At 48.8% G+C, this 16,609-nt stretch overlaps 1 protein-coding gene across 7 annotated transcripts in view; it reads right to left on the reverse strand.

Annotated features, from left to right (window-relative positions):
• Nucleotides 1-16,609, reverse strand: part of EPB41L1 (erythrocyte membrane protein band 4.1 like 1) — a 177,845-nt gene that overhangs the window by 131,969 nt on the left and 29,267 nt on the right. For 2 of the 7 annotated variants that reach the window (XM_027558648.1, XM_027558645.1), the window contains exon 1: nt 3,450-3,572. The exons of 4 other annotated variants lie outside the window; for them this stretch is intronic. The gene's annotated coding sequence lies outside the window, so the exon portion shown is untranslated. Of the gene's footprint in view, nt 1-3,449; nt 3,573-16,609 lie in introns of those variants that run through there. One more of the 7 variants, XM_027558656.1, reaches the window with a different exon arrangement.

Raw genomic sequence — 16,609 nt, forward strand, 5'->3', positions numbered from 1 at the left:
ATGCCCTCCTCCAGGGGATCTTCTCGACCCAGGGATCGAGCCCACGTCTCCTGTGTCTCCTACACTGGCAGGCAGATTCTTTACCACTGAGCCACCTGGGAAGCCCTAAGTATCATTTAGTACCATCTTCCATTTGATAAAGTCATCCATTCAACAAATTTATCAAACACGAATCATAAGCCAAACACTGTGTGGGACACTAGGAGGACTGAGAAGCAGGTTCCTGCCCAGATGGCGTCACAATCCAGCGAGGGGAGACAGACAACCAGCTAACAAGTTCAAGTATAATTACAAATTCTCACAAGCGCTACGAAATACAGGAAGAATGTAAAACAGGAAAAACTGACTTGTCTTAGGGAGTTGCTGGGTGAAGGCTCCCCTGAGAAAGTGATTTTTGAGCTGAAATCTCAAGAGTGGGAGTTAAGCAAGACAAGAAGCAGAGGAAGGGTATGGTAGATGGAGGGAACAGCAAGTGCAAAATCCCAAAGACATATGAGCTCCTGGTGCCTGGATGAACTGAAGGAAGGCCAGAGTGATGGTTTCTAGGGAGGTGGGCAGGGACTCAGTCTTGCGGGTCCTGTAGATCTGCATAAGAAGTGGAGAAATGAAGCAGAACAGGGAAAACCCCTTACTCAGAATCTGGCCCAGAGCAGACACTGTCAATGAGTCATTGTATTATTTCGTGAAGGAGCAATTTGTCCAAGATCGCAAGGAAGACCTGAGACTTGAAGCCAGCACCTCTACTAACCAGGTTATGGCTGTCAGCTGTTTCAGGAAGTGGGCAGGAGATGCTTTCCAGGGGTTTCCTCCTCTAGGAGGTTCTAGCTTCCTGTCTGCACCTCTCTTGAGCTCTAGTGTGCATCAGAATTACCTGTGTTTGTTAAAACATGGACTGTTGGGCACCACCCCAAGAGTTATTGATTCTGTATATCTGGTGGGAGCCCCAAGAATGTCTAACAAGATCCTAGGTCACCCTGCTGCTGCTTCTAGTAGGGTGACCATACTCTGAGAATCACTGCTCTAGACTGGAATATATGAGGGCAAGGGGGAGCGGTGAGTGAGACCCATGGCCAGGATATTTGGAGGATGTGTTGCGTTCAGTCGTGTCCGACTGTCTGCAACCCCATGGACAATAGCCCACCAGGCTCCTCTCTCCATGGGATTCTCCAGGCAAGAATACTGCAGTGGGTTGCCATTTCCTCCTCCAGGGGATCTTCCCTACCCAGGGATCGAACCTGTGTCTCCTGCATTGGCAGGTAGATTCTTTATCCCTAGCGCCACTTGGGAGGCCCCCATTTAGGGGCTGGAAAGGTAGATTCCTAAATGTGAGTAACAGTGAGACAAACTCTAGCACTCTGAGAAAGGGAAGGGGCCTCAAAGTCCAGAATCCAGCCTAGTAGCTGCTCACCTAGGGAAACTGAGGCTTAGGGGGTTTAGACTCTTACATAAAAGAAGCTCAAAAAAATGTGTTGAGTGAATAGGTAAGTACATGAAAGGTTTGACCAAAGTCAAAAGGAGACCCCAGCACCAAATTCCAGGGCTCCTGAGCTGCAGACCAGCCTTTCCTGCCCTGGGAAAGAGATTCAGGAAAGACAACAGCAGGATCAGCTTACCCCCAACTTCTGCTGACTTGGTGGGGAAACATTTTTAAAATTGCAGAAATCTGCTGTTGGCCCAATCCTATTACCCAGCCACCCTCCTTCTTTTCGCACTGCCAGCTCACTTTATACTTCAAATCCTGTGTACTTTATCCTGGCAAGCTGAGCAGCAGAGGGGGAGGTCAGGTTCTAGGGAAGAAGACCTACAAGTGAAGTGTGAATTCTTACACTTGGATAGCCTTCTTCGAGAACACTTCCTTCCTCTTGGAAGTGTCTCCATTTCTATCCTCCTAGCTAATCTAATCTCATTCTACCTACATTTCGGTACCAGCATCTGAAACCTGCAAAGCCAGGGGCTAAATTTCCAAACCACCTTTTCACCCAGTTTTTCTAAAACAGGGTGGCCCTGGACAAAATTTTTCTATTCTCTTCCAGTTGGCAGCAAAATGCCATTTCTCTTGCAAACCCACATGCACAGACTCACTAACACACAAACAGCTATGTGTACATACACAGAAACAAATATACCAAAGCTCATGGAAAAACACATACACATAGACATCAAGAGATGCCTTATTCGCTGTTCACTGATAAAATACACCTGTGCCTTCAAACGCACAAGAAACACACAGAGAGAACATGCACACATGCACACATTTCCAAATGCCTGCGCTGCATCAATTGATGGAGAAAGGAGTAAGACACACCCAGAGACCTCTCTCGGAGTAGATACCTCCTGAAGGAGGATTCCTTGGAGTAGGGGCACTGGCCCTTCAAGAGAGTGGATCTCCCTCCTCCCCTCAGGGCACCTAAGGTGCGGCTCTACCCCAGGGAGCAGGGAGGGGTAAGGGTGGGTGTGCGGCAGACCTGGTCGGGCCCGGTCTGCCTCCGGGCGACAGTCCCAGCGCCACTACAGGAAACGGATCCCTGAACCGACTGGGTCACCAACCTGGGGACCGCTGTCGCCACCGCCACCCGCACACACACACCCCCGGGCTCCAGGCAGGACACGCCCTCCGCTCCGGCTCAGCCGGGCGCGCCGGCTCCGCTGTCACCCCGGCTCCCTCCGGACCCCCGGGCGTGGCCGCCCACCTGCCGGCGGGGAGTCTCGGCCCCGAGGGCACCCTCCCACCGCCGCCGCCGCCCTCTGCCCAGGCCAGGTGCCCGGTTCCCGGCGACGGCGGCGCCTCGGCAGCCGCCCCCACCCCTTTCCTCCCGGCTGTGTGCAGACAAAGCCGCGCACACGCACATCGGGGCTACGCGGGGCTACGCGGGTGCACACCCGCCCTCACACGCGCACACACGGGGACTCACACTGGCGCGCGCGCACACACACGCACACCGCCACAGGTTCCAGCCACCGGCGAAGCCATCGGCACACACCCTCATCCAAATGTACACACAGTTGCACATTCAGACACACCCTCTCATAGACACATTGACGCCCAGACACACGCATACACACACACCACCCGGACACGCGGAGACACAGGGCACACACCCTCTCACACACGCACGCGCACACACCGATCATCCACTTGCACGGACCCACGGGCACACGCGCGCTCACACCCCACACACATCCGGCGACGAAGACCCCGACACACACATACGGGCGCCAGTACTGAGACGCACAAACCGAGGCCCGGGTCCCCCCAACCCCGCCGGCTCTGGGCGCCCGCCGCCCGCCTTGGTGGTGTCCACCCCGCCTCCGGAGCCTGCCCACCCGCCTGTCAGTGCTCCAGGACCCGGAATCGCGCTCGGAGCCCTCGGCGATTCCCCTCCCAACGTCCACCAGCCCAGACGCGGCGGGGTCCCCGGGGCCCCGAGTGGGCGGCGAGGGCGGCTAACCTGGCTGCTGCGGCGCGGCTTCCGGGCGCTGTCTGTCCTCGGTCGGTGTGTCCGGCGGCCGCCCGGCGGACTCCGAGGCGCACTGGAGCTGCGCACAAACGCCCGGCTCGCTCTCTGGCTCGCCCGCTCCCTCCCTCCCTCCCGCGGCGCAGCCCCCTCCCCGCCCGCCCCCCTCGCCCAGGCTCCCCCCTCCGCCCCGCCCCGGCCGGCTCCCGGCGAGGAAGCGCCGGCTATCCCGGCCGCCACGGGCAAGCGAGCGAGCGAGCAGCGGGAGGAGCGCCGCCGCGCGAGCTGCCCGAGCCGCCCGAGCCGGGGCCGCGCGTCGGGAGGAGCCGCGCCGGCCCCCGGGGAGGGGAGCAAGGGAGGGGGCTGAGCCCCGTGAGCCCTCCTGGCGCTGCTGGCCCGCCGCCCGCTTCCCCACGTGGGCCGGGCGCCTGTCTGTGTCGCCGCGGAGCTCAGAGGCCGGGGCGAGTGGCGGGGAGACCCCGAGGAGACCCCACCCAGGGCCCCCGCGCCCTCCCCGTCCCAGCCTGGTGGGCTCGGGCCCCGCCCCCCGCCTCCTCCCGGTCCCCGCCAGCGCCGACCTCGGTTTTCCCTGGCTAAGACGCCTCGGCTCTCGGCCCAATGCCCCGGACTAACCCCACGGCCCCGGCGCCCAGCTCGCCGGCCGGGTCCACCTCCAGCCCCGACCTGGCCGACGCCCACCCGCCTCCCAGCCGCCCTCCCATTGTTCCCGCGACCCGAGCTCGAGGAAGACCGCGCCGCTCATTCGGGGGACAGCTCAGCTCAGGTGGCAATACCTCTGAATCCTGGCAGGGGTAGGGGTGCTTTCCAAGGGTTGGCCCCTGTCTCGGGGCGCCAACGCCCACCCTCCACAATCTCAGGCACACCCAAAGTAAAGAGCTTTTCTAAATTAGAGTTTAAATCACCACCGCCCTTAGAGGTGCCCCGTCAGGTCCTACTTTGAGTACAGACTGAGGCTTGGGAGGAAGAACTAACCTAAGTTCAGCAAGCTCGAGACAGCAGCGAGGAGAAGGCAGGGAACCCATTAGGGATCCACATTCCTCAGAAGAAACAGGGGATTCCTGCCAGAGCTCCTGAGATAGGGGCAGGCCCTCCAGAAGTACAGGGAATAATGAGCCTGACCTCCTTGGTTAGACACGACTTAAAACACAGAAATGTGGAAGAAGCCGCACTTTCAGAGGCTTTACTGGATGAAAAGGCCTACTACGTGCAGGAAGTCGCATCTACTTTGTCTCACTTAGCCCTGACTGTGGTGCTGTGAGGCAGCTGTGATTATCATTTCATCATTTTATAGATGAAAGCTTGTCCTGGGTCTCTCCAGCAGGACAAACAGAACCAAGATGAAGCCTAACAGTTACTGGAGTTCTTCACTGCAGTAACCCCTCCAGCAGAGGACAGGAAGTGCCAGGTGAGCAGCCAAGAACATAAAAAATCAAGAAGGGCAGGCCTCGTTTGGGCCTGAAAAGTCATCCACAAACTAAAAGAGGTCAGAAGTGAGGACCTGAGACCCCAAAGCAGGACTGAGCATGAACAAATAATAGCTAATATTACATTAATTACTATATGCCAGGCGCTGTTCTAAGAGCTTTACTTGCATTAACTCATTTAATCCCATAACAACATGGTGGGATGGAGGTTCTTAGGAAACTGAAACACGAAGACATTATATAGTCTATAAAGTGGCAGAGAGGACATCCCTGGTGGTCCAATGATTAAGAATCTGCCTTCGAATGCAGGGGACATTGGTTCAATCCCTGGTCCTAGAAAATTCCACATGCTGCAGGGAAACTGAGTCCATGTGCAGCCACTAGAGAGCCCCCAACAAAGACCCAGTGCAGCCAAAAACTAATAATAAAAATAAATGAATAAATATTTTCTTAAATAAACAAAGTGGCAGAATCAGGATCCAAACCCAGGAAGCTGGTTCTCAAGCTTGAACTTAGCTACTATAGGCCAGAAAGAAGCAACCCTGAATGCAAGGTGAAGGCATTTGAATTCCTAGCAGGACTCTTTACTTGCCATTGTCTGTCTCGTGTGTACCAGGTGCCTGGCACACAGAGCCTGGTATATAGGCCTCATGGGTTAAACTAGTGCCTGAGTGACCCTGGAGTGCAGAGGGCCATGTGCGGCGCTCCGGTGCAGCTCTGGTCCACTGGACATTTTTATCAGTGGTTTTAGATGAAGCAGAGGAAGGCATGAAATGCTAATCAAATCTACAGCTGTCATGAAGTTGGGAGGGCCCACAAACACTCCGGAAACCAAAATGAGTTTCTAAAAGATCTCAGCAGCCTTGGAGCTGAGCTGGAACTAACAAGATGAAGTGAGGGCCACAAGGGATAAATGTAAATGCCTGCCCTTCAGTCCAAACCAGAGCAGTCCCATAGAACTTTCGGTGATAATGGAAATGTCCTAAATAGGCATTGTCTGACTTAGTAGCCACTAGACAACTGTGGGGGTTGAGCCCTTGAAATGTGACTCCTACAAATGAGAAACTAAAATCTTAATTTCAATTAGTGGTAAGTATTTTTTTTTTCTTTCTAAGTACTTTAAATGTAAATTGTCACATGGGGCCAATGGCTGCCATGTTGGACCAGTGCCCAAAATACAGGGTAGAAAGAATCTAGATTAAGAGCGGTTTTAGTGACAATGACTTACAGGTTTGAGTTGACCTCAAGCTCAACAATAGGTGGCTACATAAAAAAAAAAAAAGAAAGAAAGAAGGAAGGGAGGGTAGGAGGAAAGAAAAAAGGAAGGAAGGGGAGGAGAGTGAACATGATATACTGTATCGACAGAAACAGAAGGTTAGACCTCTGTGGTTCTAATTCAGCCTCTGTTAGAGACTCTGGGCTGACTTGAGCTGATCACAGCTGGGCCACAGAGCTCAGCTCCAGACCCACGTTCCGAAGGGTACACTGTCACACTAGAGCATGTCTAGAAGAAAGCAGAATGCTGAAACCCGGGTGCCATGTTCTGTGGCAAATTCAATAAATACCCTGAAGAAGGGAAAGCACAGGAGGATATAGGAGCTGTCTCCAAACATCTGAAGGGCTGTCATACAGAAAGGGGATTTGATCAGTTTCTTATTTTTTAGGCCTAATAAACAAAACAAAAAACTCTGTGAAGCCCTGAGCCCTACTCTCTGATGGAAGGATCCATGTCCGATTCCTCTTTCTTGTTCTCCTCAGCACCTAATCCACCCAGGACCTGGCTCATATCAAACACTGACTACAATTTGCTGACAAATGGATGTGAAAGAATTCCACTCAGCTTCAGTGGGTGGACACCCAGGAGGAGCATTTCAGCTTATTATAAAGAACTCTAACAGTCAACAGGGCTTCCCTGGTGGCTCAGGGGTAAAGAATCTGCCTGCCAATGCAGGAGTGCATGCCTGCGTACTTGGTCGCTTCAGTCATGTCTGACTCTTTGAGACCCTATGGACTGTAGCCCACCACACTCCTCTGTCCATGGGATTTTGCAGGCAAGAAAACTGGAGTGAGTGGGTTGCCATGCCCTCCTCCAAGGGATCTTCCTGGCCCAGGGATTGAACTCCTGTCTCCTGTGTCTCCTGCCTTGCAGGCAGATTCTTTACCACTGAGCTGCCAGGGAAGCTCCAATGCAGGAGACACAGGTACAATTTCTGGATCTGGAAGATCCCCTGGAGGAAGAAATGGCGACCCACTCCAGTATTCTTGCCTGGGAAATCCCATGGACGGAGGAGCCTGGTCCATGGGGTTGCAAAGAAGTCGGACACAACTTAGCGACTAGACAACAACAGTAATCAACAGGATCCAAGGATGCAGTGGACCACCATGGGAGTGAGGAACTCCCTGTCAATAAATGTCAATAAATGTATTCAAACAAAGACTGGATCTTCAGTTAGAGGTTGAACCAGGAATCAGATAACTCTTCAGGCTGAAAAATGAGTACGTTCTATTAGGAAGGAAGAGACAAGATCAAGGCTGTGCTTCCAGACAGTCACCAGGCTGAATATATAGAACAAATTGACAGGAAGGCACTAAAGGCAGGGAGGACCAGTTAGGGACCACTGCAGTGGTCCAGAAGATTGGAGAATAGGTGGGGTGGCAGTGGGAAAAGAAAGCCTAGGACAGGTGTGTGGTGACAGGAGCGCTGGCCCTGGGCTGGGAGCTACAGGTTTAGTCCTACCTCTGCCATGGACTTTTTGTGGGGTGACTTCACTTTCACTTTTCACTTTCATGCATTGGAGAAGGAAATGGCGACCCACTCCACTGTTCTTGCCTGGAGAATCCCAGGGACGGGGGAACCTGGTGGGCTGCCGTCTGTGGGGTCGCACAGAGTCGGACACGATGGAAGCGACTTAGCAGCAGCAGCAGCAGCAGGGTAAACCCTTCCCTTCTCTGGACTTCAGTTTCCCCATCTGTGAAATGCAGAATAATCTCCAAGTCCCTGCTAACTCTGGATTCTTTATATAATATATATATATTTTAAACTTATTTAACTGGTCTCAGTTGCAGCATGTAACTTCTTTATGGCTTAAGGGCTTCTCGAGTTGCAGCACATGGGCTCTCTAGTTGTAGTGCCCAGGCTTAGTTGCCGCACGGCATGAGGGATCTTAGCTCCCCAATCAGAGATCGAACTCATGTCCCCTGCATTGGAAGGCGGATTCTTCCCCACCTCCTCCCAGGGAAGTCCCAGGATAGCTTTATTTATTAATTTTTGTTTGCTTGTTTATTTTTGGTTGCTCTGGGTCTTCGCTGCTGAGCACAGACTTTCTCTAGTTGTGGCCAGCGGGGTCTACTCTTCATTGTGGTTTATGGGCTTCTCTTATTGTGGAGCACAGGCTCTAGGCACATGGGCTCCATGGCATGTAGAATCTTCCCAGACCAGGGATCAAACCCTACATTGGCAGGCAGATTCTGATCCACTGTACCACCAGCGAAGTCCCTAACTCTAGATTCTGTTTCTGCAAAAGAGATTATGAAGGATGCTTCAGAGTAACAGTACCACCAGTCTCATACAATCATTATTATTACAAAGGCTGCCCCCATAAGATTTGATGACTAGATTGGCAGGAAGGCACCATAACGAGTCAATGGACTGTATGTGTGTGTGGCGGTGGGGTGGGCAGGGGACAAGGACATCTGATCTTTGGGGTGGGTCAGCAAATCTCTCTACTCTTCCCCCTTGGGAGGAGATAGTGTAAAGACAGTGCTATGTGCCGTCACCTCCTGATCAACTTCCTCATTCATCTGAGCCACACCTCATACTTGGCTAAAGGAAGCAGTCAGTCCAGGGTGAGTTAGACTCCGTGTCCTTCCTTTTAACGTTCCCAGGTGTGGTCCTTTCCTTAAATAATAAGTGTCATCAACTCATATGAAAACAGACAGTATTATTGAGCACTATGTGCCAAGCACTTTATTTACATAGTTTTCTCACCCTGAGAGGTAGCTCTAATTATTACCCCCATTTTATAGATGAGGGCACCATGGCTCATGGAGCTTTGCGTTTTTCCCACAGTCGCATCATTTATGAGGGGGATTCCAACACAGGTCTGTGTAATATCAAGGCTGCATTCCTAAGGGCATCTAACATTTAACTATATATTTTTACAACTGCTTAAGGAAGAAGGCAAGATGGTCTCCAGATGACAGCTGGGGAAACTGAAGCTCAAAGAGGTTAAATTCAATCACTTGGACAAATTAGTGAAAGCTTTCACGGTGCAGTTCACACTCTTTCCTATTCGCTGCTCCTCTCCTCTGACCCAGCAGTGCTCTCACCCTTCCCCGTACCTTCCAAGGCTTCCCCAGTCCTCCTACACCTGATGGGTAGGGACTTGCCCAGACCACTTAAGAGAAGGACTTTTACTTGTCCTTTTCCTGGGGCGGGGAAAGGGGAGGGCTTCTGAAAGGCAAAAGTTAATTCCCACCTCCTCTCTCACCACCACCAACACACACACACCCCAGCCCAAGGGCTCGAGGTGAGGGTGCTAAAGGCTTACAGAGTGAGTCACGGGGTGCTGACCTGCCAGTCACCTAAGCACCAGGTGCTAAGCTTAGGTTAGAGGGATGAAAAAGTAGGCCAAGTGTTCTCATCCCCAGGAGCATGGCCCCATTGCAGCTCAGTGGCCCCCCCACCCCCCACCACTCATCTCATCCCCAAATACTGCAAACATTTAGGGGACACTGTGCAAGGCCTTGGGGCAGAGGAGACACATGAGAAATAAGAATGCATTCCCACCCTTCAGAGGGGATAGGGCAGTGAGTACAAAACAGTAATATACTTATAAAGTGTGATGGGAGAGACTTACCTGGTGGTTCAGTGGTTAAGAATCCACCTTCCAATGCAGGGGACTCAGGTTTGATCCCTGGTCCAGGAACTAAAATCCCAGATGCCTCGGGGCAACTAAGCCCATTCAGTTCAGTTCAGTTCAGTTCAGTCACTCAGTCAAGTCCAACTCTTTGCAACCCCATGGACTGCAGCTTTCCAGGCTTCCCTGTCCATCACCAACTCCCAGCTCCCGAAGCTTGTTCAAACTCATATCCATCGAGTTGGTTATGCCATTCAACCATCTCATCCTCTGTCGTCCCTGTCTCCTGCCTTCAATCTCTCCCAGCATCAGGGTCTTTTCCAGTGAGTCAGTTCTTCACATCAGGTGGCCAAAGTATTGGAGTTTCGGCTTCAGCATCAGTTCTTCCAATGAATATTCAGGACTGATTTCCTTTAGGATGGACTGGTTGGATCTCCTTGCAATCCAAGGGACTCTCAAGAGTCTTCTCCAACACCACAGCTCAAAAGCATCAATTCTTCAGCACTCAGCTTTCTTTATAGTCCAACTCTCACATCCATACATGACTACTGGAAAAACCATAGCTTTGACTAGGTGGACCTTTGTTGGCAAAGTAATGTCTCTGCTTTTTAATATGATGTCTAGGTTGGTCATAGCTTTTCTTCCAAGGAGCAAGCATCTTTTAATTTCATAGCTGCAGTCACCATCTGCCCACTAACCACAACTAAAAAACCTCCTAAAGGTCACACTAGAGAAAGCTAATGTGCTAGAACAAAAACCCAGCACAGCCAAAATTAAAAAAAAAAAAAAAAAGTGATGGGGGCACATGGTGATTAATTCTGTTAGGTAGGTAGAATAGGGAAAAGGAGTCCAAAATGTCGGTGGCTAAAAGACAAGGAAGGTCCGAGGATCAGAGTGAAGACTTCAGGCAGAACAAACAGAACAAACAGCACTCCTGGGTAAGCCCAATTTGCATAGGGCAGGCCCAGGTGGAGGAAAAAACATATAAAAGGAGGAGCCAAAGCGCTTTCTCACGGACTCTCTCTCCCGCGTGCATGCATGCGCTCTTTTCTCTCTCTCTTTCTCTCTGTCTCTCTCTCTCACTCTCCTGCTATCTTCTAAATAAAATGGAGCTGTAACACTGATTTGCCTAAGAGCTGTAACACGGTTTGTCCAAGACCCAAGAGCTGTGATGCGCCGAGGGCTTTAATGTCCGTTGCTCCAAATCTTTGTTGTGACGAGACAAAGAACTGAGGAACATACACTCAGTGACATGTGAATTTAAAATATACCAATGTCCCTACTAGTCCTTGTTATGCTATATTGATGATGCTTATGATTATTCTATGTACTGTCAATTGTCTAACCTGTTTTGTCTCTGCCCAGGTCAACCAGCTACAACATGCAGTGCCAGTTCAACAAAGATATAAAACTACAGCTGACCATGGAAAATATCACACACCCTTGGACACCGCTATAAGGACTCTGAGGATTGAGACTAGCAAGAGGGGGAGGCCCAATACCCCTCGCCGCCCCAGTTCAGCAGGAAGTAGCCAGAAAGACCTCGACGTCCCTATTCCCAAAGAATTGGGCCTCCCATCTCGAGGGGGGAATGTTAGGTAGGTAGAATAGGGAAAAGGAGTCCAAAATGGTGGTGGCTAAAAGACAAGGAAGGTCAAAGGAAGGTCCGAGGACCAGAGTGAAAACTTCAGGCAGAACAAACAGCACTCCTGGCTAAGCCCAATTTGCATAGGGCAGGCCCAGGTGGAGGAAAACACATATAAAAGGAGGAGCCAAAGCACTTTCTCTCAGACTCTCTCTCCCACGTGCATGCGTGCGCTCTTTTCTCTCTCTCTCTCTCTCTCTCCCTCTCTCTCTCTCTCTCTCTGCCTCTCTCTCTGCCTCTCTCCCTCTTGCTATCTTCTAAATAAAATAGAGCTGTAACACTGATTTGCCTAAGAGCTGTAACACGGTTTGTCCAAGACCTGAGAGCTGTGACGCGCCGAGGGCTTTAATGTCCGTCGCTCCAAATCTTTGTTGTGACGAGACAAAGAACCGAGGAACATACACTCGCGTGACAATTCCAAGGAGAGAAGTTCACAAAGGAGGTATCAGAGTGGATCTGAAAGGGTGAATTGAACATGCAGAGGAAGAAGGACACTCCAGGGTACAGGAAGGCACATGCAGAAGGCCTAAAGCTTAGATGGATCTGCACACCATCTAGCAGACATGGAGGTATGGAGTGCACTATGGCTGTGGAGAAAGACTGTCCAAGTTTGAATCCTGGCTCTGTCCCTTCTCAGCTCTTTGACCTTGGGCAAGTTACTTAACCCCTGTGGGAGAGATATCATTGTCTCAGATTATTTGCTCTCCCACTTCCCAGTAAGATTACACATTCTAGCCAGTTGCCATGTGACTCCAAAGGAAGGAGTACACTTCCCCAGGCCGAGGTCAGACTTGATCACATGACTCCTTTTGGCCAATGGAATTTGAGTTGGAGAGACTATAGGCCAGTCCTAAGCAGAAACCTGAAGAACTATAGCATGTTTTAATCTAAAATCAAACTCTTTTATCTCTGCCACTGGAATGGCATCACCTGTGCCTACAGCCTTCAACACAGAGAGCAGAGCCTCAGCCAACCCACAGCTGCCCCACAGCTGCTGATGTGTAATCTGAGGGAGAAAAATTTTTTGTTAAAAGACAATGAGATTTGGTGTTGTTTGTTATCACAACAATAATGTGATTTTCATAGTACTTACCTCATAGAACTGTTGTGAGGATTAATAAGATGATCTTGTGACATGTATAACCATTTCATCAGAAGTTTGCATGATAAGATGACTATTCTACCCACACTTATATGGACATTTGCTGTATAATAGAGATGACATTTGCAAAAGAATAGTAAAGGATGGTGTCACAGGTGGAGTAGTATCTCCTCCAAATTCATTTCTACCTGGAACCTCAGCATATGACCTTAGACAACCGGATCTTTCCAGATGTAATTAGTCAAGGGTCTCAAGGTGAACACACTTGGATTTAGAGGGTGCCCTAAATCCAGTGACTGGTGTCTATGTGAGAAAAGAAGACACACAGAAACAAAGAGAAGAAGGAGATGTGAAGGCCAAGGCAGAGACTAGGGTGATGTGTCTACAAGCAAATCCTTATGGTAAGGATCCTGAACCACCCGAAACCAGGAGAAAGGCATAGGATGTTTTCTCCCTCAGAGCTTCCAGAAGAAACCAATTCTGCCCATACCTTGACTTTGGACTCCTGGCCTCTTGAACTGTGAGAGAATAAATTTTCTGTTGTTTTAAGCCACCCAATTTATGGTAATTTGTTATGACAGCCCTGGGAAATTAACACAGATGGATTACTTTTAAAATGATCTGAACAATCAGTTATTCATTTGGAAAAAAATAAAATTGAACTTCTACCTTGGAGCACACACAATAATAACATTCTGTTAGATTAAGGACCTAAATTTGAAACGCAAAACCTTAAAATCTTTAGAAGTAACTAAAGGAGATTATATTTAGGACTTCAGGATAGAAGAGAATTTCTTAAACAAGACATAAAAATCACAAATCGTATTACTCTGAGTTCTCCACAGAAACAACTAATAGGATATATAGACTATATTGGGCTTCCCGGGTGGAGCTAGTGGTAAAGAACCCACCTGCCAATGCAAGAGATGTAAGAGACTCGGGTTCCATCCCTGGGTCAGGAAGATCCCCTGGAGGAGGAAATGGCAACCCACTCCAGTATTCTTGCCTGGAGAATCCCATGAACAGAGGTGCCTGGCAGGCTACAGTCCAGAGGATTGCAAAGAGTCAGACACAACTGAAGCAACTTAGCATGCATATCAATAGAGAGATAGATTTATTATAAGGAATTAACTCATGTGGTTACAAAACTGTGCAACTCAGTCAGGATTTGAACCCATGGGCGAGGACTCAAACTCTGCTAGAACTCATTGTCTTTTCATTGAGATCACATACCTGGTCTCAGGACTTAATGAAGCTCAAGTTCATTATGTCTCATGGCAGAAAGTATTCAGTGAGAGACAAAGGTAAGAAGTGGATTTATTTAAAGAGAAACACACCACACCCCACAGAGTGTAGGCCATCTTAAAAGGTGAGAGGCCCCAAAATATGGGGTGGTTAGTTTTTACTGGATGGGTAATTTCATGGACTGATGAGTGAGAGGATTATTCCAACTGTTTCAAGTAAGGAGCTGTCATGGCACTGGCGGGTGTGCCATTTAGATTCTAATATATTACAGTGAGCATATAATGAGGCTCAAGGTCTACTGGAAGTTGAATCTTCTGCCATCTTGGACAGAACCAACCATCTCGTTGGTTTTAACCAGTTTTTGTCATGTCCTATGAGAATCCCAGGGATGGCGGGGCCTGGTGGGCTGTAGTCTATGGGGTCACACAGAGTTGGACACGACTGAAGCGACTTAGCAGCAGTAGCAGCATGACTATGTCATTCTTAGAAAGGCTGTGCTCTGCCCCCTTCCCTTGTTTCAGTTATGGAGGCCAAGAAGTCCCAAGATCTGCAGTTAGCAAGCTGGAGACCCGGGAGAGCCAGCAGTGTAATCTCAGTCCAAAGGCAGGAAAGGCTAGTGTCCCAAACTGAAGTCTATCAGGCAGAGAGAGTGAAATCTCCTTGCTGTTGTTCAGTTGCTAAGTTGTGTTTGACTCTTTGTGCCTCCACAGACTGCAGCACGCCAGGCTCCCTGTCCTACACTGTCTCCCAGAGTTTGCTCAAATTTATGTCCATTGAGTCAGTCATGCTACCTAGCCATTTCATCTTCTGTCGTCCCCTTCTCCTCCTGCCTTCAATCTTTCCCACCATCAGGGTCTTTTCCAATGAGTCGGCTCTTCGCACCAGGTGGCCAAAATATTGGAGCTTTAGCTTCAGCATCAGTCCTTCCAATGAATATTAAGAGTTGATTTCCTTTAGAATTGACTGGTTTAATCTCCTTGCTGTCCAAGGGACTCTCAAAGAGTCTTCTCCGATACCACAGTTCAAAAGCATCAATTCTTTGGCACTCAGCCTTCTTTATAATCCAACTCTCACATACATACATGACTACTAAAGCTATGGAAAAACCAGAGCTTTGACTATATGGACCACTGTTTGCAAAGTAATGTTTCTGCTGTGTGTGTGTGTGTGTGTTTGTGTGTGTGTGTCTGCTTTTTAATACACTGTCTAGGTTTGTCATAGCTTTTCTTCCGAGGAGCAAGCGTCTTTTAATTTCATGGCTACAGTCACTGTCCACAGTGATTTTGGAACCCAAGAAAATAACATCTGTCACTGTTTCCATTGCTTCCCCATCTATTTGCCATGAAGTAATGGGACTGGATACCATGATCTTAGTGTTTCAAATGTTGAATTTTAAGCCAACTTTTTCACTTTCCTCTTTCATCTTCATCAAGAGTCTCTTTAGTTTCTCTTCTCTTTCTGCCATTAGGGTGGTGTCATCTGCATATCTGAGGTTATTGATATTTCTCCTGGCAATCTTGATTCCAGCTTGTGCTTCATCCGGCCCAGCATTTTGCATGATGTACTCTGCGTAGAAATTAAATAAGCAGGGTGACAACATACAGTCTTGATGTACTCCTTTTCCAATTTGGAACCAGTCCATTGTTTCATGTCCAGTGCTAATTGTTGCTTCTTGACCTGCATACAGGCTTCTCAGGAGGCAGCTAAGGTGGTCTGATATTCCCATCTCTTAAATTTAAGAGTTTTCCACAGTGTGTTGTGATCTACACAGTCTAAGGCTTTAGCTTAGTTAATGAAGCAGAAGTAGATATTTTTCTGGAACTCCCTTGCTTTCTCCATGATCCAACAAAGAATATTGGCAATTTGATCTCTGGTTCCTCTGCCTTTTTTAAATCCAGCTCGTAAATCTGTAAGTTCTCAGTTCACATATTGCTGAAGCCTAGCTTGAAGGATTTTGAGCATAACTTTGCTAGCATGTGAAATGAGTGAAATTGTATGGTAGTTTGAACATCCTTTGGCATTGCCCTTCTTTGGGATTGAAATGAAAACTGACAATTCCCAGTCCTGTGGCCACTGCTGAGTTTTCCAAATATGCTGACTATTGAGTGCAGCACTTTCACAGCATCATATTTTAGGATTTGAAATAGCTCAACTGGAATTCTGTCCCTTTCACTATCTTTGCTCATAGTGATGCTTCCTAAGGCCCTCTTGACTTCACATCCCAGGCTGTCTGGCTCTAAGTGAGTGATGACATCTCTGTAGTTATCCAGGTCATTAAGACTGTTTTTTTGTATAGTTTTGTGTATTCTTCCCACCTCTTCTTAACCTCTTCTGCTTCTTTTAGATCCTTACTGTTTCTGTCCTTTATCGTGTTCATCCTTGCATGGAATGTTCCCTTGATATCTCCAATTTTCATACAATGGAATATTATTCAGCCTTAAGAAGGAATGAAATTCTGATATATGCCACAACATGAACCCTGAAAACATTATGCTAAGTAAAAGAAGCCAGATACCAAAGGATACATAGTGTCTGTTTCACTTATATGAAGTTTCTAGCATAGGCAAGTTCATAGAGACAGAAACTAGACTAGAGGTTACCAGGGACTGGGAGGAAGGTAGTTACTGTTTATGGGTGATGAAGTTCTGGGACTGGTGGTGGTGGCCACACAACATTGTGAAAGTCCCTAATGTCACTGAATTCTACACCCCAAAATAGTTAACATAGGACACTTCATGTTATAAGTATTTTGCCACAATAACAATTTGGGGACTTCCTTGGTGGTTCAGTGATTAAGAATCCACCTTCCAATGTAGGGGACTCAGTTTCGATGCCTTCGATGCCTGGTCGGGGAATTA

Source organism: Bos indicus x Bos taurus, chromosome 13 (assembly GCF_003369695.1).
Source record: "Bos indicus x Bos taurus breed Angus x Brahman F1 hybrid chromosome 13, Bos_hybrid_MaternalHap_v2.0, whole genome shotgun sequence".
NCBI lineage: Eukaryota > Metazoa > Chordata > Mammalia > Artiodactyla > Bovidae > Bos > Bos indicus x Bos taurus.